Raw genomic sequence first — 17143 nt, forward strand, 5'->3', positions numbered from 1 at the left:
TGCACAATCTGAGCGTCAGTAAGGGAGACATTACTATATCGCGGTGCGCGCTCGTCTCGGACACGGTTCAAGGAAGAAATCGTTTGATCTTTGCCTTTGGTTTTTGCGAGAATTCGATGCGCGTTTTAAGAATTGATCTGTGTACGGTAATTTCTCACAGAAATGTTCGAAGATCGGAATTGAAACCGGAATTGATAACCTGAGAATGCAATGATTTCTCTTCCTGATTCGCGGTCGGATTGCAGGCAAAAGTGGACGATTTGGGAAGAGGAGATACTACGATTATATTTTATATTTAATTGCCTATTTTTCTGCGCAATCTAAGTGCGAATTTGGGAAAAATTACAGTACTAAGACGCGATTCTTCGAGCCTCGCGGGCTCGTCTTCGCGGAAACTCGGGGCAGTCGGCGAGAAATGGCAGCGGCCAGCGTGCCGGTGTACGATAATATGATATAATATGTATATTAATACTTAACATTTTTATTTCTACTTTCCTGGCACGTTTCGAGGGCAGTTCCGGAGGCCACTTGCCACGATTCGAAGGCGAACAAAGCATTTTGTATATTGCCTTCCGGGAATTCGCGTCGCGTGCCGAATCACAGGTTTCGTCGACTCCGTCGATTCTTAGCATCGACGTAGCAATGAATTACATAGGCGCGGGACTAGCACAGGGAAATTCTCAGCAACTCGAAATTTGGCATTTCCGGGAGAAATTGCTGTATGTGTAGAACCAAATCTTTGACGCGACGACGAAAATTCTGCCCGATTGTCATTCAGCTTGGAGATGAAAACGGACAGTTTGGGAAGAGAGGATACGATTTTTCGAGTCTTTATAGTTGCTGATAATCGGCAATTATAAAAACAAACAGTAAGGCTCAAATAATCGTATCCCCTTTTCCCAGACCGTCCATTTTAGTTTCCAAGCTGAGGGACAATACGGGAGAATTTACTGACCTTCTTTTTAATTTAGCTATTACTTGGAATGGAGATAAGAAACAACAAAATTAGGGTTTTTCATCAAATCGGAAGATAGAGTGTTCAGTTCTCTCGTTACAGTAAATTCTCTAATATTGTACGATTTATTATGCAGTTGCCCGAATTGTCTATTTTTGTTCACAAGCTGAGCGACGATTTGAGAGAATTTATTGTCTTCGCAAAGGGTTGACACTTGATTACGTAGCACTAAAAGCAGCTGATTTATATCAGTTTACAAAGGTAACAATGAGACGTTTATTGTGATTTTTTTTCAGCAAGTAACACGTGCATACATCCAACAAACGACTCGTAAATGTGTCTTTAAGACAGTGACAGATTCAGGTGTAACCTAAATAGGCTGTAGCCTAGGACGGCGATTTTTGAGGAAAATTCCGCTTTGGAATCATTTCGTACATATTACATTGCATTTCAATTGGACCAAACATTTCATGGAGATCAACATCTTGTTAGAGCGCAAGACAATTGAAATAATAAAAACTCCTTAGCTCGGCAGTCAAAGTGTTAAACCTGTGCTATAAAGGAGCTCGTAAAGCTCGTTAATAAAGATTAATAATAATAACAATATTCAAAAATAACAACATTATTCTTTATCGTTTTATGACAGACAACTGAAAATCCCAATATTATTTGTGCAAAATCGAAGAAAGCTCCAACAGTACACGGTATCGGATAAATCGCTATTTTGTTGCAATATCTCAAGTTGAACATAAATCGTCGAGCTTAAAAAATCGTTCGCGTTACATTGTCTCTCTTATTCTGCAGCATTTCAGCCGCGCGAAGTAAAACAAATCGTCGGTTCGCCTCGTTTCTGTGAAAGGTTCTTTGATTTTGACGCGACTCCGTCGGTTAGCCCGTCCGCGGGCCGCTTCCCGGCGATGAAAATAACGAGAAACGTTGAATAATAATCACGAGTGGCCGTGTGATCGCGAATCAGCCGCATGATACGTGTCGGATACGGCAGGTAGCGCCTCGGCCAAGGATGAAGCGTTCCGCGAAAGTGGTTTCCGGGAGCGGAGACGGGCCCGTATTAGTCAGACAATGGGCGCAGGAAATTCGAGGAACGGCACCGTTGTTTTGAGTGCCGGCCAAAAGCGTTTCAAAGGAGTCGGAGCAACCGCGCCGAAGTTTAAGGGTCGCGGAGATTACCGTGACTTTCGAAAGCGGCGTCGCCGGCGCGGCCGAAAGACGCGATTGGCGAAGATCTCTCCGGCTCGACGAAGAAAAGAGAGCCGATTAAACCGCCTCATGGATCGCCGATGCGACCGAAAAACTTATTTTCGGGAACACCGGCCAAGACCCACTTTTTCTTCGCACGGTGTTCTATTTCCTACCCGCTCTCTGCTCCCGCGTCTTTCTATTGGGTTGGCAACTAAGTAAATGCCGATTTCAGTTATAGATGTCTCTCACTCCCATTTTTATGACATCCGTAAATGTTATATTATAAAATTATTATTATTATTATTATGTTATTTTTTATTATCCGTGAATGTTGGCAACTGGACAAATTGAATGCAGCGGTCAAGGAAAAGCGACCAGAATTGGTCGATCGTAAAGGTGTCATTTTCCAGCAGGACAATGCTAGGCCGCACACGTCTTTGTCCGCTCGGCAAATATTGATGGATATTGGTTGGGAATTGATCTCGCGCCATCGGATTACCACTTATTTCGATCCCTGGACAACTCCCTTCGTGGTAAAACTTTTAATGACGATGACGCTGTAAAATCTCACTCAACTCAGTTTTTGGCCGAAAAGGATCGGACTTTCTGCGAGCGTGGAATTTTCAAGTTGTCAGAGAGATGGCAAAAGGTCATCGAACAAAATGGAAAATACATTACAGATTAAACTTCGTTCCAAGTAAAAAAATTTTCTTTTTTTTTTAATCGCCCGCCGAGACGCCGAATTCTTCCAGAAATCGGCTCGCCCCACGATTCCGATCCCGAGATCCCCTCGGATCTGTCGAAATCTCTTCGATGCTCCCCGCATTCGTAATCGATCGAACGATCGATCGCGATAGCGGACGCTCGCGGTCGAGGCCGATCAAACTATTCCACGCCCACGCGATTTAGAAACGCGTGGCTCGGGAATGTCAGGGAAACGACGCGCTAGATCATCGATTAAGAGTCTAATTTCGATCCGGGGACGCGCAGGTGAATTTCTTGCGCGCCGGCTACTTCTCTCTCACGGCGATTGCCTCGTTAATCGAGGCCAATTTAGCCCAATTAATCCGCTACAAACGTTTACTTTGTCCCAAACCCGCAACCGTCCAAGAGTTTCCCAATCGACGCCTCGAAGACGATCCTTCGCGACCAGAAGAACACCTTCGCGATCGAGGCCGTCGTTCGACCGTGAAGGTAGCGCGAGCCTCGATTAACCGAACCTCCGATGACAGAACTCTCTGTCGACTACCATCCGCAAGTTAATTTATGAATAAATGGGTCAATCGTTTTCGCGAGTACACGAAGACCGTGGTCCATTGATGTTCAAAAAGAGTGAATTTGATTGAATTCAAATGATCGTTGATCATTGATTTCAAATGAGTTTTTTCGAGTCCAGAAGAATCGTAGATCTATGCTTTTTTGTATAAAGTTGTGCGTGATAGGATTAACGATCCCAGCGTTTCTAAGTTTGTCAATTTTTTATAGTACTCGCGCACACTGCTCGTCGAGATTTACAGTAAATTCTCCACAATTTTCCTTCAGTTTGTAAACAAGAATGGATAATTTGGGAAGGGAAGATGCGATTATACGGCTCATTTTTATAGTTGTTTATTGTCAAGAATTATAAAAGCGAGTCGCCAAGGCTCGAATAATCGTGTCTCCTCTCCTCGAATTGTCCATTTTTGCGCACGATCTGAGCGCGAATTAGGAAGAAATTACTGTATACACAAAAACAGACAGTTCGAGAAGAAGAGAATACGATTATTCGAGCCTCGCGGCTCGTTTTTATAGTTACCGATTGTCAGAAACTATAGAAACGAGCCGCCAAGGCTCGAATAATCGTGTCTCCTCTCCTCGAATTGTCCATTCTTGTGTGCTATCAGAGCGCGAATTAGGGAGAATTTACTGCAGTTCGAACGATCAGTTTTCTTGGACGTTCACAAATAATAACAATGATAAGATTAACACGCTTCGAACAACTGCGACTATAATCGATTCAAAACGAGACTCTAAAAACTGTTCGTCTGATTATAGAAACTGTAGATTTTTATGCTAAATAAAAATTACCTTCGTAGAAGCAACAAGAATGATTAAAACAGAAATTCTGTTCTTCCTTTAATAGTAATTTCAACGAATGGAGCATAATGCACACAGAATGTTTCGTCTAACAGAGCGCAGTCGTAACACAAATAAGAAGATATATGGCCCGATTTAAAAAAATCGAACCGACCTTGAAACATTCTCCGCCATTGTTCGAATGAAAAAGAAATTGTTAACACTACGTTAGACACCTTTGTATACCGAACAGCGTTCGTGTAAACATTTTTCTCGCGACTCCGACCCATTCCGAGTTATTTCGCGTGTACTCGGTCGGGCGAGACCACCCCGCAGAAGACCCTGATTTTTGAAAATATTTCCATTGTTTTAAATCTCGCCCACTGTTGTCAAGGTTATACATAAAGTCCGCGGTCTAATCGTAAGTCACGCTTTCGTTCATGTCGTAAAAATAGATGTTTGCCCGCTTATGTAAATCAATAACCGACCGACTAGATAAATAACTAAACAAATAAATAAATAGAAAGTAAACAAATAAATCCATACAGACTCGATCCGAGACCGGTGGAGCGTTCGTTCGGCTGTCTAAACAGCTCCGTGTTATTCGATCGGATAAAAGAGATCTCGATCGGAGCTCCGTCGAATTTGTGGAACACGTCGGAGACTTTCTTCTACGAGAAGCGGAACGTGTTTATCGTTCGCGCAAACATTATTTTTAAGACACCATCCTTCAGGCTTCCACCGCGGGTAGGTGGCCATCTTTACCAGCCACTCCGAGTGACGAAATCGTTCCGCGATTCGAGGCATCGGGGTAAACAGGAGGAGGAGGAGGAGGAGGAGGGGGAGGACCGGTGGGTGACTCCGCGATCTGGTCCTGTCAGGTGCGAACAATGGATAGTCGATCGGGCGAGTCATCGGGGGCCCAGCTACCCGAGCGAGACCACGTCAACGGGGAAGATCGAGAAGAAAATGCGGGCTCGAGAGAGAAATCTCGCACGCGGCTCGCGCTGTGATGCGAGTCTCTCTCGGTTCTGGCAAGCCGAGGCACTTTTCTAAATATACACGATCGCCCCTCACCGGTGAATCTATCTTTGCGTATTAGAATCTATACCTAACGACCCGAACACTCGCACTTCCACCGTTCCACGGATCGCCTCGACGCTATTCGAGAATTAGTCGATCTGTTTATGGCTCGCCATCGGCCTTAAAGCCCTCCGACATTTTTTTCTCTTACACGCCGAGTCGGACCACTGGCTCCAAACGATTAACGCGTTCGCCGCAGTATACATCATCGTAATGGAATTATTCCAGATTTTAATAACAATGTTTACGCCAATGTGTACAGAAATTGTAGCGCGATGGATAAAAATTGGCCAACTTTGGCCAACGATATCTCCGTCAAAAATCGTCGTATAACGATGACTCTTTCTCGAAATTAAAGCTCAAAATCTGTACTTTCAGACAACGTCTCTGAATTTTAAGTTCGATGCGCCCTCGCCGCTGCAACCCTTCAGATGCGAGACCGTGTTCGATTCGAAATTGTAGCGCGATGGATAAAAATTGGCCAACTTTGACCGACGATATCTCCGTCAAAAATCGTCGTATAACGATGACTCTTTCTCGAAATTAAAGCTAGAAACCTCTACTTTCAGACAACGTCTCTGAATTTTAAGTTCGATGCGCCCTCGCTGCTGCAACCCTTCAGATGCGAGGCCATGTTCGATTCGAAATTGTAGCGCGATGGATAAGAATTGGCCAACTTTGACCGACGATATCTCCGTCAAAAATCGTTGTACAACGATGACTCTTTCTCGAAATTAAAGCTAGAAACCTGTACTTTCAGACAATGTGTCTGAATTTTAAGTTCGATGCGCCCTCGCCGCTGCAACCCTTCAGATGCGAGACCGTGTTCGTCGCACAGACGAACCTGTAGTCGCCGAGTTCGACGAAACGCACGGACCTTGTAAAATTTTATTCGAAGATGTCGTTTCAGGTCGAATAAAGTTCGATCCGTTCTCTTTAATTTAAAAAAAAAGAAACGCGGCAGCGATTTTTTTCCACGAAGTTACGGCACTTCGAAGTTACCCTTGCATTACCACCCCCGTTATCGGTGACTTTGCGAAAAAAAGGTCGCAGCGACGTTTTCATTTCTTGCAAAATTAAAGGGACAAAATTTGTTCTCGTTAATACGTTCATTCTTGTCGCGCAAGACTCGGTCGTTCGGCGGCACCTAAAAATCGTGCGACGCGGAAACGAGAAGAAATTCTCCGCGCGATGCGACGCGAGCGCGAAAATCCGCCGTCGATGGACCGAAAACGAAAACCCGGCTCGCGGTGGGCGTGGAATAGCGCAAGGTTCGCGAACAAGCGGATTCGCGTAAATCTCGGTGTTTCGCGGAAACGGTAAACTGGAACGCGCGAGGGTCAAAGGAGAAACGCGACCGTCCGGAGGAGGGAAGGGTGGCGGGAGGGCGCGATGAGCAACGCTCCGGCTGGTTTACGTTATGCTAATGGCACTGTTCGGTTTCGCAAGTGGGTTCGGATTCGTGTCGCGTTTTCGTGCTGACTCCGATGGATCGGCGTCTCCGACACGTTCCGCGGACGGCACGCGTCTATACCGGCGAATATTCTTGCGTCTGCGACGTCCTTCTGTCGCTAATCTAACGTGTCATAACAACGGCATCCTGAATGTCGCGGCTTCGAACACATGTATTCCGCGTGCACATGTATATTCCGCGAGCGAGGACAATCGAACTACGCACACACACACACATACAGACGCGCGCGCCCCTTTCTATTTTCTCTGACACGCGGCGATTATTCAGTGGCTTTCGGACGCGTCCGTGATTCACAGCCGAGGGTTTCTTCATAGTAACAATTTTAACCGCGGTAATCATTCTCGGTGTGACGTAGTTACTTTCGGCATTACTGTTCCGTAGAGAGGCAGCAACGACGTGTGAAAGAGGTATTTTTATAATATGTGGTCGTTAACTATTTTGCACCACGGGCTCGCGGATCGCGTCGTCCAAGATAAACGTCCTCCAATCGACAAACCGAACTTAGTTGATCTACTCTTAACTCCTTGTCATACTTTGACGATTCTGTAATCTGTTAACGTTAATAATGTTAATGCTAATGATAACCTGCGGTAACCTGTTAAGTTTATTTATTATACCCGTTCTTTTTGGTCCGAATAAAATTCTGATTTCTTGTCATCAGTATTTAAATATTTAAGTAAATGTAGACACACGATGAATACGTCTTTTTTCTTCTTAGAGATTATTAATAATAAAAATATATATAATAATATAAAAAATAATCGAAAAACTTTTAATTGTTGCGACTATGAAGAAAATGGTACGGCAAGGGGTTAATAGTAGCAATCTTAATCGTGAAAATCATTCTCGGTAGTTTAGTAGTTATAATATATATAGTTATTAATTAATTTGTTAATCAGTAAAGTGACTATTATAAAACGAATAAAAAGATAAGTTACTTTCGATTTACTCAGCAGATTTGTCTAATTTAGTGTGTAGAGAATGTACACCGTAATATGTACTCTTGGGATTACAGTAAATTCTGTAATTAATACTGTAATCTCAAGAGTACAGTAATACAGTATATATTATATTATATTATATTATATTATATTATATTATATTATATTATATTATATTATATTATATTATATTATATTATATTATATTATATTATATTATATTATATTATATTATATTATATTATATATTATATATATAATACAGTAATACATAGTATTAATTACAGAATTTACTGTAATCTCAAGAGTACAGTAAATTCTCCCTAATTGTCCTTCAGCTCGTAAACAAGAATGGACAATTTGGGAAGTGGAGATACGATTATTCGAGCCTTGCATCTAAAAACGAACCGCGAGGCTCGAATAATCGTGTCTCCTCTTGCCAAATTATCCATTTTTGTTTACAGATCGAAGGAAAATTAGGGAGAATTTACTGTACTGTTCAAAAGGGAATGTAAAAACGGCGGGAGAAAGAGGTTGCAATGTTAAAGATGCTATCGTTCAGCATGTGAGATTGCGCGATAAATTCATGTTACAGTAATAATAGCAACGGACAGCTCCAACTGCCCAAACATTCATGGTCGATCATGTATCTGCACCAACGTAACCGCAGCCTATTATTCGCCAATAAATCTTTCAGACAATAATGCACAGATTTATCGTGTGCTATCCAATTTGTTCGGACTTAACGATCGATTTCACGTTCAAACCCTGCTCACCGAGGACTAACCAATCCGTGAAATCGGTACTCGGTTCGCGCTAGCTTCGAGAATTGTTCCGAGCAAGTTGACACGTATCCAGAACAGAAATATGTAAAAGAAATGATGAGGGAAATCAATTTCGAGGCGAGACTGACAAGGAGTTAGTTTTTCCTAGTACTCGAAAAACTAAGCGAAACGCGTTTATTTGCACCCGCGGTAATTCGGCATAAAGGGGTGAAACCCACCTCCAAGAGTTTAGTGGATGATCTAATGGTGAGATTGCTGTGCATTGATTCATAGCAGTGAAAAGATAGAATTCATTTGGATTTTGTAAAGTTTTAATTATAAAACATGCTACAATAATGTCATTTATGCGATCATTTTTCGCAAAGAAGTCTTAAAAATTTGTGATATCGTAAAATTGAAAATTGGTCATTTTGACCGCGATAGGTTTAGCGTTTACACTCGTGTGCAATTAATGTATCCTAAAACAATTTCTACGGATGGTGAATAAACATTTTTATTATTATTATTCTTTTTTTTACGCGGGGGTGGGGAGTCCAAGGCTACGGTCCTCGGGCCTGCCCCCTAAAACCTCCCTCCCTCCCGCAAATATTATTATTATTGTTATTATTGTCATTATTATTGTTATTATTATTGTTGTCATTATTATTATCATTATTATTATTATTATCATCATTACTATTATTATTATCATTATTATTATTATTATTATTATTATTATCATCATTACTATCATTATTATTATTATTATTATTATTATTATTATTATTATTATTATTATTATTATTATTATTATTATTATTATTATTTATTATTTATTATTACCATCATCATTGTTATTATATCATTGTATTCGGAAGAGTGAATGGAATCGTGCGGTATAGGAATCATTTGGATATCTCGTAGGGTGAAATTCGGAAAAAAAAATTCTGAACGCGTGACGGTGCGCACGGCATTCCGTGTTTGACGTACGGCCGAGGCGGAGAAACTTAACGCGGCGCATTCGTTACCGAGCGAATGAACCGCGTCGCTGAAGTTTCTCGTACTTTATGCTCGAAATATTTTTAGTGCGCGTTACTTTTAGCCCCGAGATGCGAAAAAACAGATGTAATCGAAGCCCTGCCGGCTCGGCGACTCGTGGGGAAACGGCACGGACTTCTCGTCTCGTCTCGATCGTCGTCGCGAGTCCCCGAATTTCGATCCGGCGGATCCGGCAGAAAATCTTCCGGAACCGAGAAACCGCGAAGGTTTCCGGTTTGTCTATTTGGTCGGCTCGACAGGGAATCTTGGTGATCGCGGGCTCTCGCGCGAGTGTTTATCTCGCTTGTACGCGGTCCGCGCGCTCTCCTACGCCGACCTAAATACAGTATCGCGGCCCGATCCGATCCGCGGAGTCGGATCCGCGAGCAGAAGCCTGTTTATCGCCTCTCGCATCTTCTCTCCTCTCTCTCTCTCTTTCTCTCTCTCACTGGTACGCACCCGCCCGCGTTTATTATCGTTGCATTACCGACGAATCACGGGAAACTCGCTCGTTTCGAATCGTTCGCGAGAGTTTAGCGGTGCGTCGCGATCCGATCGCGAGACGACGTTCGCGAATTTTTTTCTCCGCGAAACCACCGAGCTTCGCGATCCCACGCTTTCTACGATCGTTAATCGATCTTCGAAGAATATGCTCGAATTTTGCTAAGCCATAATAATGATCTTCTCGAAAGTTGCAGCGATTGCAGCGAAGAAGGGTACCGAGCATCGACATTTCTAACTTGGTGCGATTGTTAATCGATACTCGAAGAATGCACGGTAGAACTTCGATCGTTCGAAGTCAAAATTGATAGTCACATTCTTTTTATCGTCGATTAATTATTAATACAATAGGATAATTCTATAATTTCATCGTTTTTACTTGGAATAATCGACAATCTAAATAACAAAGGTTGAGGATAATCCGGTTCGGTTAATCGAGGTTCTACTGTACTCGAATATTTATTTATTTATATATTTATTTATTTATATATTTATTTATTTAGCAATATTGTAAATAGCCAAAGCGAGTATATCGTTAACAATAAGCGATAATCATTTTCCCCAAAGCGAGGCGGATTGCAGTGAATATTTTTAGATCCATTCAAACCATCGTCGATTTTTCTTTAGACATTTTCTCGCGAACTTTTTCGTAATCAACATTGATTCTCTTGTAGGAATGAATGTAAATGACTAACAATCTAAATTGGCTGTTAAACAATCAGAATTTAGATGAATTTCACATTGACCATAAATCCACTCAAATCGTTACTAATTTACCTTCAGACATTTTCGAACAAACTCCATCGAAATCAAATTAATTAATTCTCTTACTGCACTTGCTACAAATGATTAACAATTCAAGCTGTTTGTTAAGCAGTCAGGATTTGGATGGATCTCATGGTGACCATAGCTAGATCCATTTCAACAATAATCGATCTTACTTTACACGTTATTTAACATACTTCTCCGAGATCGATGTCGATGCTCTCACCGAAATGAATAAAAATAAAGAACAATTTAAGCTGGCTGTTATGCGATCAGGATTTAGATGGATCGCTAGCCTGGATCAAAACGACCGCTTTAACGGCCGCGGGAAAGAAAATCTGCGAGAAGCAACGGGAAGAGAGAGAGGCAGGGATTCGAAAGATTCGTGCGCGTGGGTGCGATTCACTTATTTGTTCGTTTATCAGATTTTGTTCAACCGAGTGGACCCGAGTAGGCGAATGGCTCGAGTATATGGAACAGCCGATCTAAACTTAGTCGTTGGTCCGCTCTGGAAATAGATGTTATGAGTGCGAGGACAGGACAAGATACCGGCCCCTATTATGCGTACAACTGCGTATCGCCGAACCGCCACCTCATGCTCCACCCTAGAACCGCGGGCTCCTCTATGAACACCTGCTTTCTTCTCGACGAAGGTGCAAGTTCAACGCGCGCACCTGTCCCCGAGACGTGAACCGTCGCATTCGAACGATAACGTCGGCGAACGCGCACAGAAACTCGTGATTTTACGATTCCGCAACAATGCGTCCTGTATTCGTTATTTTTTTAAATCACAGTATTATATATTCTTTATATTTTTTATTATCTTTCTTGGACAAGGCTTGACAAATTTATCTGGCTTGACAAATTGATTAATTAACACAACCAGCTGTGGGTTTCGAGGGTAACTTTTCCGAAATACATATACAGAGTGTATCATAATTATGTTAACACCTGGAAAGAGGAGATTCCTGAGGTAATTTGAAGTAACTTTTTCCTTAGCGAAAATGCAATCCGCGGCTTTGTTCGCGAGTTATTAACGAAAAACAGTGACCAATGGGAGGAGAGCGCGGCTGACGCGAGGCGGCCGAGCCAATCAGCGGAACTGGGCTTCGACAGCTAGTTGGCTCGGCCGCCTCGCGCCAGTCGAGCTCGCTTCTCATTGGTCACTGTTTTTCGTCAATAACTCGTAAACGAAGCCGCGGATTGCATTTTCGCTGAGGACAAAGTTGCTTCAAATCACCTCAGGAATCACCCCTTCCCGAATGTTAATATAATTATGGGAGCCCTGAATGCGACTAACGTATATTGTTTTATAACATTGCCGAAACTGGATTTATTTCAATTTCTTATGATTTATATTATAACAGATACTTCAATAAAGAAATATATCAAAAAATTTCTCCCAGAAGAAATCAGAAACCAGTCATTTCAACTGATCCGGTAGAGTTCTAGCGTTAACAAAGCATGGTATCGAAGAAATAAATATGGAGACCGGTCAATAAAAACCCTCCGATTCTACCAATTATGATTTTACGTAAAAGTTTCGTTCCCATCATTTATTTCTTCATTGTAAAAGATCCATTAGTATACAATGCAGGAGGACGTCTGTTCAGTTGCACTAGAGAACAACTGATCCAGTAGAGTTCTAGCGTTAACAAAGCACGGCGTCGAAGAAATAAATACGGAGACCGGTCAATAAAAACCCTCCGATTCTACCAACTATGATTTTACGTAAAAGTTTCGTTTCCATCACTTATTTCTTCATTGTAAAAGATCCATTAGTATACAATGCAGGAGGACGTCTGTTCAGTTGCACTAGAGAACAACTGATCCGGTAGAGTTCTAGCGTTAACAAAGCACGGCGTCGAAGAAATAAATACGGAGACCGGTCAATAAAAACCCTCCGATTCTACCAACTGTGATTTTACGTAAAAGTTTCGTTCCCATCATTTATTTCTTCATTGTAAAAGATCCATTAGTATACAATGCAGGAAGACGTCTGTTCAGTTGCACTAGAGAACAACGTTTCCAAGGATGAATAAGGAACCGTAATAAAGCTATAAAATTAGGTATCTTACAAGAGAAAATGAACGTTAACATACAAAGTTCAGTCCCGGATCGCGGACCCGGTTTTTAAAGGTATAAATTACGGTAAGCTGGCAGGCCCGCGCTGTTTTTCCGAGGATTATCCTGTCCCGGCAAGGTTTACGAGTAGCTCTAGCGGTCGTAGAGCAGTTCGTCGCGTTACGGGGGGGCATAAATCCCGAATATCTAACATTGACCCGGTGAACATTGCGCTTGAAACGTGGCGCGGCCCGTACGTGCGGCAGTAAAACGCGCTGGCCCGTGAGGGTGCTCGCGCGAGCGATAGGGGCCCCGAGAGTGTGCGCGAGAGTACGGCATGAAAATTGTCGGGGATTTTTGCGGCGTCCTCTGCGCGTGTCGCGCGATCTATTTAGCGGGCTGACGTCTATTTCGGGAGAAATTGCATCTGGGAATAACGCGTTCGAAAGCGGCACCGTCAACAATCGCGAAACAGGGACAACGACACGCAACCGCGCCGAGCTTCCCGGGAATTGTCGCGACTTTAATGTCCCGCCGCTGTAAAAAAAGAAGAAAGGAGAAAAAACGAGCCGAACGGTTTTACGAGGAGACACCGTGAAAGTGGAGCGTAGAACCTTATCGAAAATAAATACGGGGCCAGGCGGAGTCGGCCAGAAAAAACAACGGAGAAACGGCTCCGGGGGATGCTGCCGGAGCCGACCGCGTAGAGGAAATTTCGAGATCTCTTGATCGATGTCGCGATGTGGTTTTTTCGGTGGAAATCTTTCGACCGGCACGAGGAAACAAACCGTTCGAAGAATCTTTCCGGGCTTCCAGAGGTTCGGCGCGGCCGAAGAATTATTATTGAATACGGTGTCGATCCGCGGGGGCGGAGGATTTTCGGCGTGATCTAGCGCGAGAAAATGATAAATCCGACGAGATGAAAATTCGAAGATTCTGCATTTCTCGTCCGGCTATTCTTGGGTCACCGCGACTCCCACGCGGTTACTCAATATCCTCAGACACGTATTATTCACCGACAGTGTACAATCTGACAATTCTATAACAGGCCTACAGGCCGTCCCAAAATACGTGACCCACGGCTCGACGGTGGCCACGATTCGAACGGGAAGTTCTCCACAAAACGAAACACACGAGCTCGAAGCGTGTGCGCGAGGAGATACGTGCACGATGGTACCAGAGAAAATTATGTTCGGTCTGGTATACATAATCTTGGGTCTTCCGATCGATTTTGCAATAGCTGAAGCAATTTCAGATCGTAAATCGACGAGTCAGGCCCAATCGTTCTCTTGGGACCATCGCTTGAAGAGCAATCGATGCGCTGCTTTTTTGCGAAAATTATATTTCTCTTAATCTGTTAATCGATTACTCAATCTTAAGAGACGCTGTAGAACACGATAGATGCATCGTTATTTTGAAACGGAAGCTTTCGTACAATACCACTGACACGCTGATAGGTATATCGTCGATTTGCGACAACAATGATACAGCTCAAAATTTGTCGCTCCCGTTTCATTGGCATCGAGTCAGCGAATCAACAACATATCGCGATTACTCGCTTTTCTTTTATACTCTCATATTTCGTCATTCTATTATTGTGTCATTGCGCCCGTTTATCGTTCCGGTTCTCAGCCTCCTTGTATAAAAACGGTATCGACACGGTGACAACTTTTTATTGAACATCGATGCAGCTACGATTTTATGCATTCTTGGAAACACAGTTTGGAAAATCCTTTTCATGGTTTCCCGCAGCTGAAAGGCCACCTGTTAACGCTTTGGTCATTTGGTCAATTTGGATCATTGGATTGATCGATATAGAATGTCCATAATTATATTAAAATCCAGAAAAGGGTGATTCCTGAGATCATTTGAATTAACTTTTTCCTCAGCCAAAATGCGATCCGCGGCTTCGTTTGCGAGTTATTAACGAAAAACGCCGACCAATGAGAGGCAAGCTTGCCTAGCGCTAGGCGGCCGAGCCAATCAGCGGAACTGGGCTTCGACCGCTCGTCGGCTCGGCCGCTTCGCGTCAACCGAGCTCGCCTCTCATTGGTCACTGTTTTTCGTTAATAACTCGTAAACAAATCGCTAAAAACTTACTTCAAATGACCTCAAGAATCACCACTTTCCGAGTGATGACATAATTCTGGGACACACTGTAGAAATACAATGATCGATTTCGATAGGGATCGTTCTGAAACAGACTTTGTCCTGTCTCCAAAGCCGTCGATAAAAGTCTAACAAATTTACCGTAGATTTTTACGCGATACAAATTTTCTACAAATAATAATTGCGAGTGATTGCAATTATTGCAATTATTTATTTCGTTCCTTGATCATTTTATTGACTTTGTGCAACGGTCTACCGACGAAGCAACAGTTACACCATGGAAACGTTAAGCATTTCAGATCGATCGAGGAAGAAATGTCTGCAACTGACCAAAACTTTGTTCACACGCACGAGTCCAATTTCATGAATCTTCGACGATTCATCCATCGAAGAAGATTCCAATCCGCGTTTTCGATGGATCCGGACGACCGCCGACGCGTGCAGGTGGGCAGGACGCGCAACGTGCAATTTTCGTGGCTGCAATATCGTCGAGAGAAAAGCTCTCGAGCTGCATCGAGAAGCGAAGCGTTCTCCCAATCGTGCTGGCACCGACTCTGGACGGTGAGAAAAAAAGTGATGGCGAAGGTATTCTCGTTGGTAGCGTACCGCGAGATTGGGAATCCGACTCGATATCGAGAGTGGAGACGAGACGATCGGCACGATTCCAAAAAGCAGGCAATCCCCGATAATCTCGAAATAACGGGAACCTCGCCCCTCCTTCGTCGTCACGCTCGCGGAGCCGTGTTTCTCCCTCTTTCTCACGATCTCTCTCTTTCTTTCTCTTTCGCTCACTGTCTTTCTCTCTCTCTCTCCGTCTGGCCGTGTTTCGTTCGCTCGTCGTTCCCTCTCGTTCTCACCCGCGACTGTTGCTCAGCCATCGATATTTTTGGTCGTGGCGCGACGAAGACGCCGGCATTTCGAGTCGTGCGGGAGGAAGAGAGACGGGAGATCGGCCGGTCGGGAAGAAAAGGACCGAGTGAGAAGCCAGAGAGAGGAAGAGGGCGAGAGAGAGAGGAAAAGAGAAGCGAGAGGCAACGAATGACAAAGAGGGCGAGCATCATCGTGAAAACGGTTAGCGCCGTCGGCGTAACTTGAGAGCTTCTCGGACCCCGCGACCATATATGTCCGCCTCTCGCTCTCTCTCTCGCTCGCGCCTCTCTGAATCCCGTCAAGCCCTCTCTCTTTCTCTATCTATCTCTCTCCCTCTCTCTCTTTCTCTCTCTCTCTCTCCCTCTCCTTCTTCCACTCACGCTCTCGAAAGTCTCACCTTCCCGCTATTCCATCAGCTTTTTCTCCCCGACGCGGTTAATTTCCCGATAATTTACGACGATCCTGCACAACCCAGCTTTCCCTAAGTTTCGCGAACGTTGCCTATCGTCTCGAGCGTTCTCGCTCTTATTAATCGCTTCCGTTCTCTCCGTCGAGCTTAGAAAAGCTCTGCGTGCGCAGGGTTACTCTCTACAGGATTTCGTAGCGATCGCCGCAGAGCGGGAAGAATGTTATTTATAATCGTGAATAACACGAATCGTTCGTCTTAAAGTAATTAAATTATTTGGAACGAGTTTTTATCCGTTGCTCGACCCGATCGAATAAACGTGACCCGACATCTGTCGAGCAAAGTCTGTAGCTTCTCGTGGGGAACGTGTACAGAGGGCGCTCGCATAGAGAACGGTCGATGACCGTTTCTCTTTATTATGATATTTGTCACTTTATTATTGCGATGGGTGACAAAATTGATGATCGCAAAAATCGCCGTATTGTCCTGATTTTTCACACTTTTGATTAATAACTGTTAGAAATCTGCAGTTTTGTCAAATCTTTCAACGCTTGTAACTTGGCTATGCGTTAACCAATTTCGATGAAATTTTCAGCATGCATATAAGTTAGCGAGATCTACGCAATGCATTTTTTAAATTTTCTTTATGGGCTCAGATAAAAAAGTTGATATTATTATAAAATTTAATATTATTATTATTTATTATTATAAAAGTTAATATTTTTTAATTCTTTTGTCGTGCCAACAAATTGCAATTTTTGTAACTTTTTAGCCATTGTCTAGTACACCTGTCCCTCTAACATCCCCGAAAAAATTTAGGACCTTTTTATAAAAAGGTTATATAAAATAAAATAAAATAATAAACTATTGTAAAACAAATAAAAAGTTTCTTTCAATCTATTGAGCAGATTTGCCTAT

This window comes from Megalopta genalis, chromosome 3 (assembly GCF_051020955.1).
Source record: "Megalopta genalis isolate 19385.01 chromosome 3, iyMegGena1_principal, whole genome shotgun sequence".
NCBI classification, from domain to species: Eukaryota; Metazoa; Arthropoda; class Insecta; order Hymenoptera; family Halictidae; genus Megalopta; species Megalopta genalis.